This window comes from Notamacropus eugenii, chromosome 1 (genome assembly GCF_028372415.1).
Source record: "Notamacropus eugenii isolate mMacEug1 chromosome 1, mMacEug1.pri_v2, whole genome shotgun sequence".
NCBI classification, from domain to species: domain Eukaryota; kingdom Metazoa; phylum Chordata; class Mammalia; order Diprotodontia; family Macropodidae; genus Notamacropus; species Notamacropus eugenii.
In genome coordinates this window covers 694,673,589-694,698,541 of record NC_092872.1, presented here as the reverse complement: position 1 = coordinate 694,698,541, position 24,953 = coordinate 694,673,589, and the positions used below count along the sequence as shown (strand labels likewise).

Here is a 24,953-nt window from a genome sequence, read left to right as displayed (position 1 = left end):
CCATTTTAATCCTATTCAGTACTCTGGAGTCTTGCTGGCCACACTCCCCAGGGGGTTGAGAATCTGACAACTCTGTATACTCTGTCTAGGTGACCTCATCTGTTCTCATGGGTAAAATTAGCATCTCTAAGCATATGACTCACAGATCCTTATACCCCAGCTCCGGTCTCTCCCCGAGCTTCAGTCCTGAATCACCAACAATATGTTGTTCATTTCAAATTAAATGTTCTGGAGACAACTCAGACTCAACATGTCCCAAACAGAGCTCATTTTTCTCTGTCCGTTCCCATCCCCATGTAATTCTCCTCCACTCAAATTCCCAATTTCCCATTCTTACAGGTTCCCAGGCTCACAACCTGGATGGAATCCTTGACTATTCCCTCTCCCTCATCCCACATATTTAATTAGTTATTAAATCTTGCTATTTCTACTGCTACAATATCTGTCAAAACTGACCCCTTCTTTTCTACTCACACAGGTGCTGCCTTAGTTGATGTGGTGGTTGGTTTTCTGAACTTCTCTTGGGGTTCATTTTCATGTGATTTTATGTAGGTTGAGGGGACCACATCCCCAGGATGAAGAAGAAAGTTCTGGATTTGGATGTGGACATGTGGGTTCTAATTTCTACTATACTGCCTACTAGCAGAGCATGGCTTCAAGTAAGTGTCTCCCTCTATGCCTCAGTTTCTTTATCCATTAAGTGAGGTTCCAAACCACCAAACAGGTGGTTCCAGATTCTAACATCTTATGTTCCTACGATCTGTGTTCAAATCCTGGCTCTCTATGTGACCATGAGTAAGGAATTCCACCTCTCAGTCTCAGTTTTCATTTGTAATATGGCAGTAATTACATTTATATTACCTTCCTTATAGGGTTGTCATAAGGAAAATGATTTAGAAAACTTAACTTTAAGATCTGATTTAATTTAAAACATTATAGAAATGAGAGGACCTTATGAATGGGAGAACTTTTAGGAAGTAAAGAGAATGGGCCAAGCTCCAGCGATGGGAGCTGCCATCAGGATCAGGCCCTGCTACTGGAAGCCAGGATAATCTGTGCTTGTATATCTAAACTCCCTCTCTAGCTAAACAACTCAAAACATTCTGTATTTTATAGTAGTGTCAAGTGCCAAACTCAAAAAAAAGAGGCCATGAAACTGTACAGAAGGATCTTTGTGGACTGCATATTAGTTTAGTTATAAAATCTAATGTTATCTATATCTTATTGTATTTTAATTTATTTTGTAAAATATTTTTCAATTATATTTTAATCTGGTTTGACCTGCCCTTGGATTTCCATTCTGGGCCTCATGAGGCCCATGGGCTATATGTTTGACACCTCTGTCCTGTCATCTATTATTCGTATTTTATAGATTTCATTCTCTTTCCTTGGTTTTGTCCTCTCATGTACCTGATAGAGGGAGGAATGGAAGAGTCTTACCCAAAGCTGGGAAGCAGATGGCCAGGCTTATCCATACCAAAGGCAACATTCTCCTAGTGATTGAAACAGGATTTGACCAAGAGTTTCCAGTTGATGTTAGTAGATCAGTGAAGGAGATGACAGAGTCTCTCTAGGTGAACTCTGGCAGAGGAACTGGCTTTTATCTGCTTTCTATTATTAGGGAAGATCTGAGTAAACTGGAAAACTCCACCCATAAGAATTTGAGGCTCCTTCTCCAGTGGAGATAGAAGATGTCAACATCCGGTAGAGATAACCATAGCCCTTTGAAAAGAGGCCATAGATGAAGCTGGAAAGTCCTTTGATTGTAACTGAGAAAACCCTGCTTAATGGAGTATTTTTTTTTTGACCTGAAAGTCTTTTCTCCTTATTCCATTCCCTACAAATTCCAATAACAACAATTGAGATATTATGGGGCTTTAAAGTCTACATACATTATCTCACTTGATCCTCACAGAAACTCCATGAAACAATTGCCAAGGGCATTATTCTACTTTACAGAAGAGAAAATTGAGACTCAGATGGCTTGAGTGATCTGTCCATGGTCATAACACTGATGTCAGAGGAAGAATCTGAACCCAGGTTTCTCTAGATTCCAGATGTGTTTGTTTTTCCTTTTCACTGTGTTGCCTCCAAATGGATTCTTAAGGCTGGAAGGGACCTTGAAAGGCCTTCTAGGCTGGGAAGCCAACCATCCAGAACAGAAGCAGAATTTCTCCTGCTTTTAGTTAAAGACTTTCAAAGAAGGAAGGCTGAAAGACCTCTTCTTGGTTTTCAATTTGGCCTCTTGGTAAATCCTTCCTTCTAGTTAACTTAAGTTTTTCATGTTTTGGTATAAGTCCATTTTCCTCTTGTCCTCAATAATTATAGCTCATATTTATACAATTTCATGTGTGTATGTATATCTCATGTTATTTAATTCTTATAATAACCCTATCAGATAGGTGATAATAAGAATGATAGCTAGTATTTAAATGATACTTAATATTTGCAAAGAAGTCTACCAAATTATATAAATTTTATATATATACATATATATATGTATATAACACAAATGTGCCATTTTATTCTCACAACAACCCTGAGAGGTAGATATTATTATTACCCCCATTTTACAGATAAGAAAACTGAGGCTGAGGTAGGTTAAGGGGGTCATTAAGTAGTCACACAACTAGGTATCTGAGGCAGGATTTGAACTCAGGTCTTCCTAGTTCTAGGTCTAGTTGCTTCAAGATAGATAGATGCTATTATCATTTCCATGTCACAGATGAGGAAACAGGTTTTTGAGAGATTAAGTCACTTGTCAAGGATTATGGAGCTAGTAAGTGTCTGAGGCAGGATTCGAACCCTAGTTTTCTTGACTCCAAGTCCAGTGTTTCATCTCATCAGTCAACACACAATTATTAAGCCTATGCAATGCACTCTATCACATGGCCTCAGCAGAAATGGAAAACAGAAGTAGCTGTCCTCTTCTCCTTATGATAACACTTCTTGGAATAGGAAGAACTCAACGTCCTCTTCTCTAACACAAGCACCCTATAGTCAGGCTTAGATCTTTCAGATATAGTTGGGAGCTATCTATCATTTGTCTCCAGCCACAGTCATGTGTCCTCCACTCTGGCAGTTCAGTTCTAACAGTCTATGATAACACAAGTCAAGGATACAAGGGCCTTGAGACTTACATAGGCCCAGAGAGGCTGAATTACCAGCCTCCCCCAAGGTGGTGAATAGCAGGGCCACCTTTACAACCAAAGTCTTCTAATACCCAATTCCAGGTCCTCTTGTACACACGGAAATGGACCTCAGTTTTCACTGGAATAAGAAATACCTTCTACTAATGCAGAGTCAGAGACTTAGAGCTGGAAGGGACCTTAGGGATCTTCAAATGTAATCCCTTCTACTTCTAGAGGAGGAAAAGGAAGAACAGAGAGGTTAAGGGTCTTGTTTAGAGTTGCATAACTTGTAAGCATCTGAATCCCTGTTTGAACTCAGGTCTTCTAGGCTGCCAGTCTGGTCCTCTGTCTTTCAGGCATTTCAGCACCTGTCCTACAATTTAGTCTTAGTAAGTTGCCTGGGGAAATGGGAAGTTAATCCATTTGACTAGGGTCACTGAGCCAGCAAGTATCAGAGGCAGAATGTGAACCCAGGTCTTCCTGCCACTACATTCACTACCTTTCTCTTTTTGTTATTTCACAGAAAAGCAGAAAGAGCAGTGCATTTGTTTTTGGTTTTGGAAGGGAAAAAAGATGAAGTCTGGTGAGATACACCTCCAGGTGTACCTAGACAGGTGTATTTAGACAGATGGGTGTGATGGCCTCTGTTAATACCAAAGGCCTCATCAGGACCAGGACCAGTTGAAACTGAAAAGACTAGGGACCTTCTAAAAGCATACTTTCTAGTGTCCAGGCCAATCAACCAAAGTAGGGCTAAGCTAGGCTAAAAATGGAAGCCAAAGGAATCATTTAAATATAAAAAACAAACAGGTAGGGGTAGCTAGGTGACAGTGGCTTTAGCACTGGCTATGGAGTCAGAGGGCCTGAATTCAAATCTAGTCTCAGTCATTTACTAGCTGTGTGACCCTGGGCAAGTCATTTAACCACATTGACTCCCCCAAACCCAACAACAACAACAAAAACAGACTATGAAGGAAGTGCTGGGTCCAGGGAGAAAAAAGAATAGGTTTTTGAAGGTCAAGGCTGGAAATCTCCCTGGTCTACTGTTGGGTTAGAGGAAGATTCCTAGCCTCTACCACCTTGCTTTCCAAGTCCACTCTCACTCCAAGCTGAGCTCTCAGCTTCCTAAACTCACATAGTTCCAGAGAAAGAGTTAGAGGAGGCTATTTGTGAAGGGTATAGTTATAGTAGAGAGAGCCCTGGACTTAAGGTCGGAGGTGGCAGACACGTTGTGATTATATATATATGTGTGATCCTTGCTACTAGGGGAGGCCTAGGCTGGTGGATTGCTGGAGTTCAGGAGTTCTGGGATGCAGTAGGGTTAAAGCTCAGCAAATGGGAGATTTCACAGGGAGTGCAAGGTTGTTAGGTCACCTAAGGCAAGGCTACCAAGCCAGGAAAACAGAGCATGTCTCTTTCTCTCTTTGATTCTCTCCCTCCCTCTTCTCCTCCCTCTTCCCTTCTCCTCTTCTCTTCTCTCTCTGTCTTTCTCTCCTTCTTTCTTCCTCCCTTCTTCCCTCTACAGCTCTCTCTTTTCTCCTCTTTCTCCCTCACTTCTTTCCCTTCGCTCTCCTCTCTCTCTGTCTCTTTCTCTGATTCCCTCCCTTCCTTCTTATCCTTTTCTTGTTCCCTTCTCCTCTCCTCTCTATCTCTTCCTCCCTGTTTCTCCCTGTCTTTTTCCCCCCTCTCTTCATCTCTCTCCTCCCCCTTTCTCTCCCTTCATATATACACATATGTATACATATACATACATATATGCTAATTATAATTTGGAAGCTTGGGTTTGAGTCTCATTTCAGCTCTGTGACTTAACCTTTCCAGGTCTCAGTTTCCTCATCTGTAAAATGAAGGGGTTATGCTAAGTGATATCTAAGTTCCCTTGATACACTAAGTCTCAAGAGTCTACAAAGGAATCTGTTTAGAAAAGAATATGATGTTCTTTCACTTGAGTCCTCCTCTGAAGCCCCATCATTGGCACAGAGGTGTTACGGAGTTCTTGAAAATGATATCCACAGATCATGAGTTTTGGGAGGTCCTGCCTCCCAGAGGCAGAGACATGGAGTATGGGTAGTAACTGACCACATGTCTATTGGGAGACAGATATACGGTTAGGATTCAACCTAGCTAAGTGGAGAGCCCCTCCACCAGCTGTACCACAGCATGGTATAATTTGAGACCGCAGAAACTCTGATAAGATCATCAACTAGGTTGGGGATGGCTTGTAGTCTGCATGATTATTAAGAATACCCATACCAACAAAGTATGGTATAATAAGAATCCCGGACTTGGATGTGAGTCCTGGCTCTTGGAGTTAGGTAGAACCTGGTTCTAATCTCTGCTTAGCTAGTAACTAGCTGTATAGCCATGGGCAAGTCATTTTCACTTTCTGAGCCACAGTTTCTTCCAATGTCACATGAGACAAAATAAGGACCAGAAGCTTCCAACCCTAAGATTCTACGATTTTGTATTTGCGAATAAAACATCTTATCTTATAATATTAAGTTCACCCCAAAGCCTGGCCTCCAAGGCCCTCCAAAACCTGGTCATACCATATCGCTTTGACGTCAGTTCAAGATATTGACAAAGAGTGACTCTCTGCCTTGCTCTATTGTCTCCTCACCTGTCTATGTCCTATCATGCTGGGTTGGAGAAATCATTTCCCACAGGTTTAAGTTTGTAGTCTAGAAGCTTCCTTCTCAGCTATTCAAATCAGCTAACCTATGCACAGAACTGGAACTCACTAACCAGATATCGAATGCAAGAGTCAGTTATTACCAAACCTGATTGGGAAACTAGAAGTTCTGGTCTCCTGACTCTCACCTCACACATGGCCCAGTTCCTAGATTCTAGAGAGAGGTAGAGCAGGTGTCTGGTGATTATGATTTCTTGGCTATAACGTTCAGCGATGTCATTATTTAAGATGTGCTGGCACCTACAATTTTAGTCAGGGCATCAAGCTTTTGGGACAGAACCAAGAACTGAAGGCTAATTTTCTTAAGGATAGTCCTAAACTTGTCAAGGGCAGCTAGATAGAACAGTAGATAATACACTGGGCCTTGAGACAGGAAGACTCATCTTCCTTAGTTCAAATCTAGCCTCAGATACTTAGTAGTAGCTCTGTGACCCTGGGAAAGTCACTTAATCCTGTTTGCCTCAATTTCCTCATCTGTAAAATGAACTGAAGAAGGAAATGGTAAACTTTGCCAAGAAAACCCAAAACAGGGCTACAAAGAGTCAAACTGAACTGAAACCAATCAAGTGGAAATAGTTTGGCCCACCAAGGAAACACTTCATAAAGGGCCCCTTAGTTCTTTTTTGGCAAAGCAAATAACACCTGTCCTTTAGGGGCTCCTTGGTTATTCTTTCCTTCTATGCAGTTGGTCTAAGGAGGTTGCTGGCACATGCTAGCACCATGAATTTGAACCTGACCTTCTCTCCAATACCTCTCTCCTCCACTGTGAGATCCTGAAGCATGTCAAGAATGAATTTCCAGAAACATGAGTAGCTGCCCTTTTAGTTGAAGTGCAGATTGCTAGGTAGATATTTAAGTTGACTCTTATGGCAATTAGGGATTTCATTCAAATGGAGATTCTGTGAAAATATGTGCTTTGGAATTCCTAGAAGGGCTTGATAAATGGGCACCAAAACACCTGTGTCTTCTCTGTCATGTCTTCGGACCTTTCAGAAATCAAAGTCAAAGTCACTGGCACCTATTTTGATATTTTAGCTTCAAACTGCTGGGAGTGTAGGAGTTATAGCTTCATTTTATCACTTTGTCAAAGAGCTTTTGTGATTTCTTTTGCATAAAGGAGATAAATAGCTCTATACCTAAACAGTAGGGTACACTGAGCATCTTCTCACCCCCTTTTGGTGAGATCCCACCCATAACCCAAACCTAAGCTTTAAGTGATTTTTTCCTCAGAGCTCCAGGGTAGGGTATAAAGAGTCAGTGAGTATAGGCTAAGCCAATATAGTAAAAATGACAATACTATGTAAACTAATTAACTTATTCAGCACCATAGAAATGAAACTACCAAAGGATTACTTTATAGAACTACAAAAATTAATGATAAAATTTATTTGGAGGAACAAAAGTCAAGAATTTTTAATGAAATTTTAAAAAAAATGGGAAAGAAGGGGGCTTAGTAGCACCTGCTCTCAAATTGTACCATAAAACAGTAATTATCAAAACAATTTGGGATTGAATAGAAAATAGAGATGATGATCAGTGAACAGATTAAGTACATGATATAGAAGCAAAGGATTACAGTAGTCTAGTGTTTCCTAAACCCAAAGAGACAATGATTGAGGCAAGAACTCACTATTCAACAAAAACTGATGAGAAAACTAGAAAGTGGACCAGCAGAAACTAGTACAGAACAATATCTCACACCAAGACAAGTTTGAAATGGGTATGAGGTTTAGATATAAAGGTTAATTGTTTTAAACAAATTAGAGGATCCAGAAAGAAATTACCTATTAGATTTACAGATAGGGAAAGAGTTTATGGCCAAATAAAAGATAGAGAGGATCACAGGGTTGATAAAATAGACAATTTTGATTACATAAAATTAAAAAGTGTTTGCACAATTTAAACCAGTGCAGCTAAAATTAGAAGAAACATAGGAAACCTTGTGGCAAGTTTTTTCTTTTTTTCTTTTTTTGACCAGGTGTCATTTCTAAGCTATATAGGAAACTGACTCAAATAAGAATAAGAACCATACCTAATTAATAAATGATCAAAGGATATGAACAGGTAGTTTTCCAAAGAAGCTATCAATAGCCATATGAAAAATATTCTAAATTACTAATAATTAGAGAAATATAAAATAAAACAACTCTGAGGTTCTACCTTACTTACCATCAGATTGGTAAAGTTGACAAAAAAGGGATATGACAAAAAGAAAGGGTTGTGGGAAAATAGATACATAAATGCACTGTTGATGGAGCTGTAAACTGGTTTAGTTATTCTTTAAAGTGATTTGGAACAAAGTCCAGAAAGATATGAATCTGCATAGATATTCTTTGACCCAGTGATATTGCTACTAGGTCTATACCCCAAAGGGATCAAAGAAAGAGGATATATATAAAATATGTGCAAAAGTACTTATAATAGCTCTTTTTATAGTGGCTAAGATTTGGAAACTGAATGATTTGGGGAATGACTGACCAAGTTATGATATATAATATGACACAGATATATATATATAATATATGTATAAATAATATGATATATAATATAATGATATATAAAGTTGAAGGAATACTATTGTGCTATAAGAAATTATGAAGGGGATAGTTTCAGAGAAATCTTGGAAGACTTGTATGAACTGATGCAGAGTGAGATGAGAAGAATCAGGAGAACAATTTGTATAGTAATGATAATATTGTAAAGACAAACAACTTTGAAAGACTTAGGTGCTCAGATCAACTCAATGACCAACCACAACTCAAGAGGATGATGAAACACGCTACCTACCTAGGTTACGAACTCAGAGTGCAAATTGAGACATATAATACAAACATACACACATATAGAGAATAGGTAGATAGATAGATTGACATTGCCAGTGCAGGAATATGTTTGCTTGCCCATGCATATTTGTAATATGGGTTTTGTTTTCCTCACTATCTCAATGGGACGGAGACAGGAAGAACATAATTCAGACCTGAAAATAAAACAAATTTGAATTTTAAAAAGAGAGCCAGTGAGTGTGAGGAAGAGTCTGACCTCTTTCTTTAGAGGATAGGCTCCCACAGGACTGAACTTGATCCATATATGTTGGTCCAGAGTTAGAAGATCCTTTAGAAGGAAACAATGAGAGTCCATCTACTCTGGGCCTAGCAACAGAATCTACCTTATTACAGATAGATTGATTGGCTATCTCCCTGTACAAGGTTATTTTGAAGATCAAATGGAATAATCTATAGTAAAGCATTTGGTAAATACCAGTCCTGAAGTCAGGAAAACTCATCTTTTGGAATTCAAATCTAGCCTCAGACACTAGTTGTATGACCCTGGGCAAGTCACTTAACTTTGCTTCAGTTTCTTCATCTGTAAAATGAGCTGGAGAAGGAAATACTAAACTTCTCCAGTATCTTTGCCAAGGAAACCTTAAACGGGGTCATGAAGAATCAGATGTTACTGAACAAAAACCACTATATTTACCTGGGGAAGTCATTTCATCTCATTCACCTTAGCTTTTCATTGGTAAAACGAGGGTATTGGACTCTATGAATTGATGAACTCTAAAGAGATCTAAGATCTCTATAAACAACTGCTTGCCTTATCTCCCTCTGAGGGTCTAAAGTCTGGAAAGCATTTTATGACAAACACTGTGGAAATGTGAGGCATTGTAGCTAGCATTGACAAAGTCTAAAGTTCATGAAGCTCTTTATACATATATATTAGCTCACATGATCTTCATAACAACCCTAGAAGGTAGCTTCTATTATTATACCCATTTTACAGATGAGAAAACTGAGACTGGGACAGGTTAAATGACTTGCCTGTGGTTACGCAGGATTCAAACTCACATCTCCGATTCTAAGTCTTGTATTCTATTTTGCTGTACAACATACCTGGGAATAAATGGGCTTTAGTTACCATCCTTCTAAGCTGCTGGCATTCAAAGTGCTCCTGAGGGAGTGGATTTTTTAATTGGATTGTAACAGTTCAATTCTAATATAAGTGATGTCACCCTATGTTTTCTTTCCTCTGCTTTTACTTTTTAGTAGTCAAATCCAAGAGAAATAAGAAGGGAAACTGTGTTGGTACAGTTTGTAAGGCTTCTTTCCTCCTCTGTACTTCCCCCTTCAGGAAAGTAACTTGAAATTCCATCCCAAAGTCTTTTTTCTCTTCTTCTCTCCTTCTCCTTTCTCTCTTCTTCCTCTCATCTTTCTCTCTCCCCTGTCCTCCATTTGATAACACACCCAGAACCCTGACCTTTTGCCACTGTCATAGAATGAGTGTGTCAGACAGACAAACAGACACAAAGAGAGAGACAGAGAGAGAAAGAGACAAAACAGAGAGAGACTCAGAGACAGAGAGACTCAGAGACAGACAGACAGACAGATACACAAAGAGAGAGAGAGAGCAGAGAGAGAGAAAGAGAGAGAGAGAGAGAGAGAGAGAGAGAGAGAGAGAGAGAGAGAGAGAGAGAGAGAGAGAGAGAGAGAGAGAGAAAAGACAACACAGAATGTGGGTGTGGGGAGAGGACCAAGGGAAGATTCCAGGTTTGCCATGTCATATTAACAACCAATTTGACATTTTGACAGCTCTTGCAGTGTTGGGCCACCACATGGCTGAAAGCAACTGGGAAGTTTTTCATTCCCCAAATGTTCAAGCACTAAGTCACCATTTCCTTGCTTGGAGGCCCTGGAAGTTTCTAGCGGCTGTCTGGGCACATACCCTGTGCAATGTCCCCTAAATGCCAAGGCAGCCTCTTTGGCATCCCTTGGTTTTTACAATTCTGCTATTCCCTTCAGCATCCAGCAGATGGCACTTGTTGCTTTCCAAGGGTAATAGAATCCAAATCATAGAATCTCATTCAGAAAGGAATTCAGAGGTCCATATACATGAATAGAAATCCCTTCTAGGATAGAGTTGAAAAGTAGTCATCCAGCCTTCTCTTGGAGACTTCATTTTTTAAATAAAAAAAATAAAATTCTATTTTTCCATCACTTTCCATCACTTACATTGTCCACTGTTACTACCCAAACACAGAAAGTCATACCTTGTAATTACAAATAAATATATAAAAAAAGATGAAACGAAAAAGTTCATCAAACTCAACACCTTGCAAAAGCCTGAAGTAATGTGCAGTGTTCCACACCCTTGGTTCCCTACCTCTGCAAAGAAGCGAGGAGATACCTTTTCATATCTCACCTTGGTCATTATAATTTTGTAGCATCCAGTTTTGACTGTTTTCCTTTTGTTGCTTGTTTTATCAACGTTATGGCTACTGTATATATAGTTTTCCTTGGTTGTTACTTGGTTTTGGTGCGGTGCTTTTTTATCATTCTTGCTATCTTGAGGAGATGCCACTTCTCTAAGTCACAAGAATCTCCTCTCCCCCTCCTCCCATTTCAGTAAATTTTATTGATACATTTCCTCTTAAAAAATGCTAGAACCATTTTCTAACATAAACCCTTCCTTGGAACAAAAAAAAATAGTTAAGCGAAACTGACCACAAAAAGGACCGCATCTGACAGCTTGTGCAGCATTCTGCACCTGTAGTCCCATACTTCTCTACCAAGAGGAGAGATGTACATTTCATTATTTGTTTACTGGCATAAAGATTGGTCATGGTAATTAATCTGCTGGATTGTCTTTGAGTATTGTTTCCATTTCCATTATGGTAGTTGTTGCATATATTATTCTTCTGGTTCTCATTTCTTCTCTCTGTATTACTTTATGCAAATATTACCATATTTCACTGAGTTCCTCATACTCTTCTTTTTCTACAGGGCAATAATATTTCTTTGCATTCATATATTTCTGTTTATTCATCCATTCCCCAATGATGGATGCCTACTTTGTGTCCAGTTTTTTGAGACTACAAAAGGTACTGCTATGGCTATTTTTATAATACGTAGAAACTCCATACTGTCATTGACATTCTTAATGTATTGAACTAATAGTGGAATCTCTGAGTCAAAGGGTATAAACAATTCATTTTTTCATACATAATCAAAATTATTTTTAAGAATGATAGGGCCAATTCATGGCTCCCTCAATAGTGTTTTTGTCTACCCACAGCCTTTCCAGGACAATTTCCATCTTTTGTCAATTGTGCTCCCCAGACTTCTCCACACCAGTCACCATACTGCCTAGTCCAGAATCATGCTCTGAAATATTTAACCTTTGAACTCTTGACTTTCTCTCCCTACTGTCCCTCCTTGCACTGAAGTCCTGATTTGTGGTTGCTTCAGTCTCCACTACAACTGGGCCCAGGTTTGAGCCAGGTTTCACTTCACTTCTTGGATTTCACATGTAAGCTGCCATGTATGTGTTGTCTGTCCCTATGGGATTGTAAACTCCTTCAGAGTATGCTGTCTTCCCTTTTGTGTTTGAAACCCCAGTGTGAAGCATGTTGCTTGACATGTTAAGTACTTAATAAATGCCTTTTCATTCATTCATTCATTCATTCATTCATTCATTCATTCATTTGTTGTCATTTCAATGGGTATGAATTGAAATCTCATAGTTGTTTCAATGTACCTTTCTCTTATTGGTTATTTTGGACATGTTTTCATATGTTTGTTGGTAGTTCACATTCCTCCTTGTGAAAACTGTTCATACCCTTTGACCATTTGCCATAATCTTGGAAGTGTCAATTTTTGCCTAGTTTGGGAAATGACTGCTTTCCTCCTCTTACCTTTCCCTTGATGCCCCTGAGTCCTACTCAGTGGCTCCCTTGGGTGTCTCCAGTTAAACTATATTGCTTTGCTGAGAATGTGCCAATAAAAGAGATTATAGGTGTGGAGGGGACCTTAGAGGTTACTGGAGGCCAGAATGCTGGGCCTAGATTCAGGGAGACCTGAATTCAAGTCTGATCTCAGACATTTTCTAGTTGTGTGATCCTTGGCAAGTCACTTACTTTCTATCTGTCTCAGTTTCCTCACCTGTACAATGTAGATAGTAATGGCACTGACCTCCTAGAGTTGGGAGTATCAAATGCCTGAGCACAGTGCCTGGTACATGGTAGGTGTTTGTTGTTGAGTCATTTCCAGTCATGTCTGACTCTTTGTGACTCCATTTGAGTTTTTCTTGGCAAAGATACTGGAATGGTTTGCCATTTCCGTCTCTGCATAGTAGATGCTTATAAATGCTTATTTACTTCCTTACTAGTCCATACTCCTCTTCTGACAAATGAAGAAACTGAAGATCATAGAGATTAAGTGATTTACACAGGGTCACACAGCTAGTAACAGAATTGGAGTCTAAATCTAGATGCTTTGTCTGCAAAACAGCACATTTTTCACTGGGATTCTGCCATCATCAGACTGGTTCTATAAAAGCCTTTGAAATACCAGCAAAAGACCCCAGAACCAAGACTAATAGCACATAGAGCATATGCTCAAATTATGAAGTAAGTATTCATGTATGAATATTTAATATATTAAAAGTAGAATATATCACATAGCATATTCATATAATGAACAAATAGAATACAACTAATATAATTACAGAGATATAATATTGGTTGGTTGTTGTCCTTCATTCTCGAAGAGGACCAAAATGACATCACCACAATAAAGAGAAATTTCAATTTGTCCGACTGTGGCTGATCAGACCAACACAACCTTGGAATGCTCTACTACAGTTTGGGCCCAGACAGTCTGTGTGAATATTTGGGGTGGATACTTCAAATTTGCTCATCCTACCTTTACTTTGTGCTGTCTCAATTCTGCTTTGCTCATAGAGCACAGAACCATTTCTGATGTGGGCACACCATGCTGAGTGGTCCTGTGCTGCTGTCTCCCATGTTGCACAGTCAAATACAAAGCTCTTGAGAAAGACCTTGAGAATGTCCTTATATTGCTTCATCTGACCACCATGTGATCACCTGCCCCATGTGCGTTCTCCATAAAATAGTCTTTTTGGAAAGTGTACATTTTCCATTCAAACAACATGGCCAGCCCATTGGAGTTGCGCTCTCTGAAGCATAGTTTGAATGCTTCGCAGTTCAGCTCAAGCAAGGACTTCAGTGTCTGGTACCTTATCCTGCCAGGTGATCCTCAGAATCTTCCTAAGACAGCTCAAATGGAAGTGATTCAGTTTCCTGGCATGGAGCTGGTAGACTGTCCATGTTTCACAAGCATATAACAATGAGGTCAGCACAATGGCTCTGTAGACCTTCAGTTTGGTAGTCAGTCTAATGCCTCTTCTCTCCCAAACTTTTCTTCAGAGCCTCCCAAACACTGAGCTAACTCTGGAAATGTGTGCATTAACCTCATTGTTAATGTGTACATTCCTGGAAAGTACATTACCAACATAGGTGAACTTATCCACAGCATTCAAAACTTCTCCATTTGTTGTAATTGATGGTTCCACGTATGGATGGTGTGGTGGTGCCTGATGGAGCACTTGTGTTTTCTTGGTGTTAATTATTAGGCCAAAATTAGCACAGGCAGCAGAGAATTGATCCATACTTTGTTGCATCTCAGCTTCAGAGGCTGCATTGAGTGCACAATCATCTGCAAACAGAAAACCATGCACCAATAGTCCCTCCACTTTGGTCTTGGCTTACAATATGTTCATATGTTAAAAGTAGAATATAATCATGTATTAAATATTTATAAAATATAAATATAAAATATAGTATACATCCATATGTTAGAAATAGAATCCCACTGAGCAAATGAAGGGAATATTTCATTCATCTTCTTCAATTATCTGATAGAATGGAACAAGGCTCCCCGCCCTCCCCCCCCCAAACCAAACCAAACCAAAACAAAACATTGGTTGTCCTTCAGGCTGTCAAGTATCTTGAGTTTGAGGCATGACTGATCTATCTTAATCTGCGTTAGTTTTCTTATTCAAAGTCTGATAATTCACATACATCTGGATCCTTTTTTCTGGTTTTCTTCTGCACCATAGCTATAGGCAAGGCATTCAAACTATGGGACTCCATGATAATCTTGCTGCCTAGTAGCTTTTCAGGTGATTCCTGAGGTCATTCATTTCAGAACCATTTTTAAAAACCAGAAATGTTTTATTGATATTTTGCTAATGCCTTTTGCCTTTATACTATAGTCATTTCAAATCCCAATCCCTTCATTTTGAATCTTCTTTTATGAAAAAGAAAATAATTAAGCAAAAACATCCTATAAAAAGACTGTGTCCAACAAAATGTACATTACTCTATCCTAGTAGCCTCCCCCATTTTTCTGCCCTGGGTGAGGTAAGTATGTTTCATTCTCTTTTCACTGAGATATTCCTTGATTTTTCTTTTAAAAATGTTTTCTGATATTTTCTTTCTTAGATCACCATAGTTCTCATTTATCTCTCCCTGTCTCCTTCCCTGAGACCCAAACCATATGACAGTATTTTTTCAGAAAGGAAAAAAAATCAGCACAACTATTACATTGAAAAAGTTTGAAAACATGTATAATGTGTAGTAACACATACATCTCTCATCTCTAAAAAGGGGTAGGTTGGAGGTGTTTCCTCATATCTCTTCATTTCAGTCCAACTTGATTGTTATAATTTTGTTACATTTCCTTGTGGGTTTTTTTGTGTGTTTCTTCCATTTACATTATTGTGGTTACTACGTATATTGTTTTCTTACTTCATTTTGAATCAGTTCATAGAGATTTTTATACTCTCCTCATCACATGCATCATTTCTTACAGCACAATAGTATTTCATTATATTCATGTAACGCAATTCATTTAGCCATTCCCCAACTGAGGGGCATTACTTTGTTTCCAATTCTTAGCTATCACAGAAAGTGCGGCTATGAATATTTTGGAGAACACAGGGACTTTTCCGTGGCTTTCTTGGGGTATAAACCTACTAATGCAGTCTTTTGTTTAAAGGGTATGGACATTTAGTCATTTTATTTGTAGAACTCCAAAATGCTTTCTAAAATGGCTGTAATACTTTACAGCTGTACCAACAATGTATTAGTTCATCTATCTTTCCACAACACTTCTAACACTGACTATTGTTATTTTTTGGTCATTTTTGGCATTTTGCAGAATGTCAGGTAAAATTTCAGGGTCCTTTTGATTTGCATTTCTCTTATTATTAGTGATTCAGAGCATTTTTTCATATGGTTGTGAATGCCTTGCAGTTCTTTTGGGAACTGTTTTTCATTATTCCCTGATTATTCAATTTCTTTTCATTATCTTTCCATTTACATTTTCTGGTCAACGTGAAGATATTTCTAGATTTTGTGGCTATCCCTCTACATCAGTTCAAATAGATCCTCCCATGTTTCTCTGAATCCTTCAAATTCCTTAAGAAAGGGTCATTTTCATTTGGGGAATGACTAAACAAGTTGTGAAGGTGACAGAATAATTTTGTGCTGTCAGAAATGAGAAGGGGATACTATCAGAAAAACCTGGGAAAACTCGTATGAATTGATGCATAATGAAGTAAGCATAATCAGAAGACCAATTTATACAATAGTAGCAGTATCATAAAGATAAACAATTTTGAAAGACTCAGAAACTAAGATCAACACAATGACCAAGTGCAATTTCAAAGGACTCATGATGAAACATGCTTTCCACCTCCAAGTAGAGAGCTGGTGAACTCAGCACCAAATGAAGAATATTTCTCTCTCTCTCTCTCTTTCTTTTTCTCTCTCTCCCTCTCTCCCTTCTTCTTCCCTACCTCCCTTCTTCCTTCCTTCCTTTTTTCTTCCTTCCTTCTTCTCTTTCATTTTTATTTGACATGATTATTATGGGAATTTGCTTTGCTTGACTATACACGTTTTAATGAGATTTGCTTTTTAATGCCTTCTCAATAAATGGGGTAGAAGGAAGTGAGGGAGAGAGAGGTCAGAACTTAAAATAAAATACAATTGGATTTAAAAACACAAAGAAAGGTAAAAGATAGATCCTTCTCTCAAGGAGTTCACAGTTTAATGGGGGAGAAGATATGCAAACAACTACATACAGATGGGTCATATATAGGATTAATTGGAAATAATCAACAAAGGGAAGGCATTAGAATTAAAATTGAAGGATTGGGAAAGGTTTCCTCTAGAAGGTGAGATTTTAAATGGGACTTGAAGAAAACCAGAAAGCAGGGACCAGAGTCCATGCTACTTAGCAAAGGTGACACACAGCCTTCTGAAGGATATAGTTTAAAGACAATATTGGGTCCATGCAAGTACACTGCTTCCTACATTTATATAGTTGTATCCTTGGAATAGAATGTAAGCTCTTTGATAACAAGGATGACTTTGTTTTTGTCTTTGTATCTCCAATGCCCAACACAGTGCAATGCACAGAGATGACCCTTAAAAAGTGGAGAAGTGAATTGAATGAAATGGGACACTGTCTTCGTCCTCATGGAGCTCATGGTCTACTGAGGTGATCAGATGGAAATACAGATAATTATGACACAAAATATTAATACAAATGGATATATCACATTAATTACTATAAGTGAAACAAAATATTAATATAAATAATAAACACATTACAAGTTTGTAACAATAAACTGCTGTGTGAGTTCTTCAGAGAAGAAAGTAGTTACAAGTGAGGGTGGTGAAATCAGGAAGACTTACAGGAGGTGGCAGGAGTTAAGAGAGAGAAAATTCGATAGATGACTAAAGGGAAGCAGGACATTTCAAGTATTAGGAACAGCATATGAAAAAGTGAGAGAGCACAGAGCAGTCTAGTTTATCTGAAGCACAGAGTTTGCAAGGAGGGTTAACATCAGATAAAGCTGGAGAAATAAGTTAGTACCAGATTGGGGAGGCTCTTAAATGCCAGGTAAATGATCTAATGAGGATTTTAGAGCAGAGGAATGAAAGCACCAGATTTGTGCCTAACAAAGATTAGTTTGGCTGATGCATAAAACATACAAGAAGGAGGAAATGGAGGTGGGAAGATGGGTTCAGAGGCTATTGCAATAGTCCAGGCAGCTGGTAGAGATTATGCATATTAGGGTGATTTGAATGAGGAGGAGGAGAGTGTGTTTACAAGAAATGTGGAATCCACAGGACTTGATGTAGACAACTTTTTCATGAAATTTAACATTAAAGGGAGGAGAAAAATGAGATAATGGATAGATGGGTTAAAAGCAGTGATGTATTCTGGTAAATGTTTAACAACCAGCTCTCCAAAATGCATGAGGTCTTTTATTTTTATTTTTATTTCACTTAATAGTATTTAATTTTTTCTAATTACATATAAATATAGTTTTCAACATCGATTTTTGTATGATTTTGAGTTCCAAATTTTTCTCCCTCGCTCCTTCCACTCCCTCCTCCCCAAGATGGCAAGCAATCTGATATAGGTTATAAATGTGCAATCATGTTAAACATATTTCTACATTAGTTTTGTTGTGAAACAAAAATCAGAACAAAAGGGAAAAAACATGAGAAACAAAAAAAAGTCAAAATAGTATGCTTCAATCTGCTTTCAGATTCCATAGTTCTTTCTCTGGATGTCGATAGCATTTCCCATCATGAGTCTTTTGGAATAGTCTTGATTCATTGCATTGCTGAGAAGAGCTAATTTTTATCATAATTGGTCATCACACAATGTTGCCGTTACTGTGTACAATGTTCTCCTGGCTCTGCTCACTTGAGTTAGCATCAGTTCACATAAACCTTTCCAGGTTTTTCTGAAATCTGCCTGTTTAGCATTTCTTTTCTTTTTTTAAAATTTTTAAATTAATTTTATTTATTTTCAGTGTTCTACAATCACTACCATATAACTTAGATTTTTTTCCCCTTCCCTCCCTGAGATGGCATACAATTTTATATAGGTTCTACACATACATTCCTATTAAATACATTTTCACTATAGTCATGCTGTGTAAAGAATGAAAATGAATAGGAGAAATCATATAACAAATTAAAACGTAATACAAAAGAAAATGATCTGCTACATTATGCGATTGACTTCTATAGTTCTTTCTCTGGATATGGAAGGCATTTTGCCTTAAGGGACCATTGATAATTTTTTTAAGTCCTTGCATTGCAATGGAGTACTAAGTCTACTAGAAAAAATCCTTGCTCGCTGTGGTTGTTGCTGTGTACAAAGTTCTCCTGGTTCTGCTCCTTTCACTCAGCATCAGTTCATATAAGTCTTTCCAGGCCTCTTTAAAGTCTTTCTGTTCATCATTTCTTATAGCACAATAGCATTCCATTACATTCATATACCACAATTTATTCAGCCATCCCTCAATTGATGGGCATCCCCTTGATTTCAAGTTTTTGGCCACCACAAAGAGTGCTGCTATAAATATTTTTGTACATTTGGGATCCTTTCTCATTTTTATGATCTCTTGGGGATATCACCATTTTTTATAGAATAGTATTCCACAACTTGTTCAGCCATTCCCCAATTGATGGAGTGCATGAATTTTAAGTTTAATATGGATTAACATTTTCTCCATCACATTCTTAAGACCAGACAACCAACAAAAGAAGAAATTAAGCCCTGATTTGTAATGTTTATTGACTTCCAAAGTATAAACACTTACATTGAAAATTCAACTATTGGCTTTTGGGATCTGGCTCCAGCACACCCCTAGCTAGAAGAATCCAGGGAAGACTTCTTAGGATTGAGAAGATCTGATCATGTTTGTAGACATGAGGGGAAGGAGCTAGTAGAGAGGCAATGAATGAAGATGCATATACTAACCAGCATACCAGCAAGGATTGGGCTGGTTGCCTTGGGAGGTGGCTTGCATTGCTAAAGCCCTAGGAATTGTATTTCTTTCTAGCTTGGGAAGATACAAAACTATCATGGGATTGGAACTGGAAGGTGAAGTTTTCCGTTACACTGACAATTTGAAAAAAAACCTAACCTCTTAAGGAGAGACTGGTGACAGGAATAGCTGGTAGCATATGGACAACATTTTCCAACTTTACTGATTCTATGGAGGCTGGAGCCTTTTTCCTTCCTTTCTGTCTTGTTAAAAGAATCCAGCAAAGAGTGATTGAATTATGGCTATTTAGTAGAAACAACTGGAACAATAGTGAATTTATAGCACTCTGTTTCTTCTTTGTTTTAATTGCTGTATGCAGTGGATGATATGTTTCTCTGCCGTTTTAAATTTTGTTGTTGTTCAGTTGTTAGTCGAATCTTTGTGACCCCATTTTGGAGTTTTCTTGGTAAAGATACTGGAGTGTTTTGCCCTTTCATTGTCCAGCTCATTTTACAAAGAAAACTGAGACAAACAGAGTTAAATGACTTGCCCAACTAGTAAGTATCTAAAGTCAGATTTGAATTTATGAAGATGAGTCTTCTCCTGATCCAGGCCTGGCACTCAGATGCCCTTTTTTAAATTCAACACACTGGCTACTTATATTTTTTAGAAAATGTTTACTAGGTAAAGCTAAGGTAATTTTAATTTCATTGGTATTTGATTTTTTTTTTTTGACCATAGAGAATATAATGAGGAAGAGGAGAAAGAAAGTATAGAAATCTGTGGAAAACTGATTAAACTAAATTCTTCTGCCAGGGAGGCCACTTTCTCAGCTTGACAATTGACAAAGTGCCTTGAGTCTCAGAGCATTTTTTTGAACACCACTTACAATATGTATTTTTAAGCTATGTAGTGAATCCCATATACACTCTGAGCATCTACATTCCAACTCTTACTTTCACAGATGGGTCTGCTCTCTGAACAAAGCTGGTTATGTCTCTCCCTCAGGGTTCTAACGGTAACCCTCAAGGTATGGGAATGTCTTTTTTCTAATTTGATTGTCTTGAGCCTTCATTCTAGTTCTTTCACTGGTAATTAGCATCCCAGTTTCAATAAACCAATAGACTTCAGCTGGCTTTTATAAAGAGTTGTTGGCAGTAAAGATATAGCTGAAGAACAGAAGTTACAAAGCATTTCCCCACAAGACCTTGGGGTACACTCTCCTTTATATCATCACAGTTCCTGGGGAGAGTGGGCTCAAACTGAAAGCAACTTCTACCTAACATTTGCCTCTCGTAATTCTCTTCTGAATTTGCCATCACTGATAGATGAATTGCTGTTGCTTCCTCTTGACTGCCTTCAGTAGATGGTGGTTTAATATAGAGGTTGCGAAACTCATTTGACCTACTACCTCCTTTAAAAATAAAAATTACTCAGTGACCTCCCTGGAAATCTACTTTCTTTAACCCTGTATGTTTTCTTTTTTGAAATTTCCATCATTTCAAAAAAAAAGAAATTTTAAAAAATGATGTACAAATTGAAAATAATATATTAATAACAAAAAAGAAAAAATGATGCATCTTAAATTTAAAAATTTATTGTAAATTTATGGTTTTTTCCTGCATTAGAATTCTGATGATGCAATATTGCATTATGTAATCATATAATATCATATTGTAAAGAAGTCTTTACATGCATACATTCCTGCACATGCATGCTGGGCTTCTTGATAATGCCCAACACACTATCTTGCCAAGACTTGCTTGTTAAGACCTGTCAGTGAACTTGACCATTGACTGGTTCTAACTTGCCTTTTTTGTGTTTAGTTGGCAAATAATGTAATCACTATGACTTTAACTCTGTTACACAAAAGATGAAGCATGTACAAACATTTTTCAAAATTTTCTTCTCCTTTCTTTATGCTTCTACTGGCCCCTTATTTTTATTCAATGCTCCCCAATTGCACCTGAAGTTACTACCATCTCCTATCATTTCAATACTCCTCCCTCTAGCCCCAGGAATGGTATCACCTACTTTGGGAGCCTATGGTTTTATAGGTCACTCAAGATTTTAATCCTTGCCATTTGGCTACCTGAAACTCTTAGGATAGACTCCTGAACTTCAAGTGGCTTAGTGTCCTGACCTTGAAAGCACAAAAGGTGATAGTCATCTCTAATTCTCCTTCACCTGAAAACAGAAGAGATGAAATAGTCAGAAGCAACACTAGGACCATGTGTTTATGGGAACCATAAGTTATAAGCCTGGGTGAGGAGATAAAGGACGGAGATCTCCCTCCCCACTCAAAGAGTTACAGCATTCCTTGACTCCACACTCAAATAAAGCTAGGCAGGAAATAGAAAGAGACAGAGATGTGTTTTAGATGTGTTTTAATCCCTTTTGAATGCATTCCAGTTCTGTCATGGTATATGTTTTACAATCCATATCTTCACCTTGTGCTTACCAAATAGGAGCTACCTCATAGATTACAGAGTATCTATGCATGCTCCAAATCAGAGAGAGGGTCCTTTTCATTAGGGAAGCAGGCTCCAAGGCCTCTTCCACATGGCCTGGCAGGAGGCAGGACATGGTGAACAGGCTGAGGATGGAGCCCCCGTTGCCTAGGCCCCATTACACTAGCTTGGCAGAAGAAAGAACCCACATAGACCTGGGACCTTTGCCTTAGGCTAGAAGTTCTCAAAGGGTGGTCCTCACACACTCAAGGCCCTTTGGCGAGAGGTCTGGAAGGTCACAATCATTTTCATAATTATGCTTAGATATTATTTTCCTGTTAAATGTTCCTCCATCTTTCAACTAAAATATTTCTTCCATATTTCAACTAAAATAACAGACTAAAACTCTTGTGAGCTAATCTCATTATTTCCAAATAGATAAGTCACTTTTCACTGAGTTTTTCTCCATCTCCCCTGAGGTAAGGGGGTTGGAAAACTCAAGAGAAGGCTGCCCTGAGCCAGCCCCTAGTGAGTGGAGATAGGCATGGTCAGGGAAAAGCAATTGTGCCCACTTTGCCTGAAGGAAGTAGGTTGAGAGATGCTCCTTATCTGAACTTCCATCCTCAGTGACATGAACTAGGCATTGAAGAAAACAGAGGTGATAATTGCTGGAGCTAGGCGTAGGAAACCATGGGACCAAGAGTGTAGGTAATGGAAATTTCTCATTTTCTATGAATACAAGAATAGGGGAGAGAATGGATGGTCATACTGAAAAGATTTGGGGAATGGAGAAAGGAATTGAGAATGCTCACATCAGAAGGCTTTCCCCTTCTTCATGGAGTAAGAAGCTAGATTATTTCCTCTAAGTGTGGGGTTTCAGATGGCACTGGGAAAATTTGGAGAGAAGAGGTTTAGATCAAATGAAAGGTAAATGAGTTACAGAGTTAAAGTCAGAGTAGGAGAATTGTCAAGAGCACAGATGAGTTTATATACCATAAATATATATTTTTTGAGCCTTGATAAATCACTTAATTTCTCAATTATTATCACCCTTATTTTTCAGATGAAGAAACAGAGGCATAGAGCAGTGGAATGATATACCCAAGATTACATATGTAGTAAGCTGAAGAGCTGGGATTTAAATCCAGTTTTTTTACTCCAAATACAATGTTCTTTTCCTTGCATGTCCCTTGATTTTTCTATTTTCTGTGTGTGTGTGTGTGTGTGTGTGTGTGTGTGCAATCTCAATCCCATCCATTCCTTATGAAGGATGAGCAAAGTCTTGCTGGCAATAAAAGAGACAAAATGAAAAACCATTCCTGCCTTCAAGGAGTCTATATTCTCCTGGGGATTTTCTTCCTGCCAAGACTTTGGGCACCAAGATGGAGAGGGATGTCTGAAGGACCTACTGTGTGATGCTACTCTGGGGAGACAAAGAAAATGGTGGTGGTGATTCTAAATTATATACATGGCATCTCTGTTACCCTCAAAGAAGTTCCATTGTCCATAGATATACTGTCTGCAAATGTCATCCCTCTGACCCAAAGCTTAATTCCCTATTTTTTCTCAAGCACAGTAGTTTGATTTGCAAGATTTCACTGCCCTCTAGTGGACAAATCAGATCCTGACCACAAAGTTGGCCATTGAGTTTGATCTGAGTGTTGGTTCCCAAGCTTTGCAGTCCAAGGATCCTTTGGGCTGTCAGGAGGTATTGCAATGGGTGCAATCCACATGCACTCAAAAAAATTATTGTCATTTTATCTCCAACATATTATTCATTGTGAATAACTGGCTTTGTGTTTGTGGTTTTTATGTGATTGATATTTCATTTGTGCCCAAATGGAAAAGTCCTTTTCTTCTGGACTTTCTTTTGGTCCCTCCTGGGATGTTTACTTTCTGAGTTTCTGTGAGTCATTTATTCCCAAATTTTGTGAGGGGTCAAATTTATTTTCTCACTGATCACACATAAATACACTCCAATGCTTTGCTGAACTCATAGAAACTTTTAGGTTGTTCTGTGTTTTCTTTTTCAACAAATACTAATAATTCAATCTCTCTCTCATGAGTGAGTTAAGAAAATTTTTGTTGATAAAATGGATACTTGAAAAGATTATGAATCCTAGCTCTAGGATCAGAGGCTGTAGGGCTGAGGGAGATCTTGTCTCTAGCTCAATCTGTTCACATTCCAGAGGAGGAAACTGAGGAGATGGTTTCTGCCTTTGGTTTACCCAAGATCACATAAGTGTCAGAAGTGGACTAGAACTCACAAAATCTGGGAATAAACAACTCACAGAAACTCAGAGAGTAAACATCCCAGGAGGGACCAAAAGTAAGTCCAGAAGAAAAGAAGGACTTTTCCATTTGGGCATAAATGAAACCTTCATTTTAAATATCAGGTTCTTTCCTCACCAATTTCCCTGTTATGAAACCGCATTATAAGCATGAAAAGAAGCACATCTTTGGAGGCATCTAGGTGATGTCATGGATATGGTGCTGGGCCTGGAGTTAGGAAGATGGAAGTTAAAGTCCAGCCTCAGAAACTTGCTTCCTGTGTGATCCTGGGCAAATTACTTGGCCTCTATCTATCTCAGTTGCTCAACTTTAAAATGGGGACCAAAGCGGTATCTACTTCGCAAGGTTGTTGTGAGGATCAAATGAGATAATATTTGTAAAGCGCTGTAATGTGAAGGGAATTTGAAGATCTTCCTGGCCCCTTAATAGGCTCATGTGATGTGCTTTGAGCTTTGACTCATCTCACAGACTGAATCACATGAAGCCCATGGTGGGAAGAGCTTGCCAAATGGATGGAGCAGGAAGGATGAAATAGGAAGAGAGAGTGAGGTGCAACTGAGAGAATGTGAGACAGAGCTGAGGGAGAGAGCAGGCAGAGCAGCTAGTGTGAGTGAGAGAGGGAGTGATTTTGTCTAAGGGAGCTTGTTTGTGGGGAGACCTGAAAGAGGGAAGGCTTGGGGATGGCCATGCTCCTTTCATTGATAATGTGTATAGGTATCTTTTTTACTATGATGG

At 38.5% G+C, this 24,953-nt stretch overlaps 1 long non-coding RNA gene across 1 annotated transcript; it reads left to right on the top strand.

Moving 5' to 3' along the window:
• Window positions 1-260: 260 nt before the first annotated feature.
• On the top strand, window positions 261-23,252 carry LOC140521219 (uncharacterized). The gene is made up of 4 exons (XR_011972832.1): window positions 261-659; window positions 11,601-11,698; window positions 20,441-20,506; window positions 22,990-23,252. It is a non-coding gene; the product is annotated as an uncharacterized lncRNA (long non-coding RNA).
• Window positions 23,253-24,953: the final 1,701 nt, after the last annotated feature.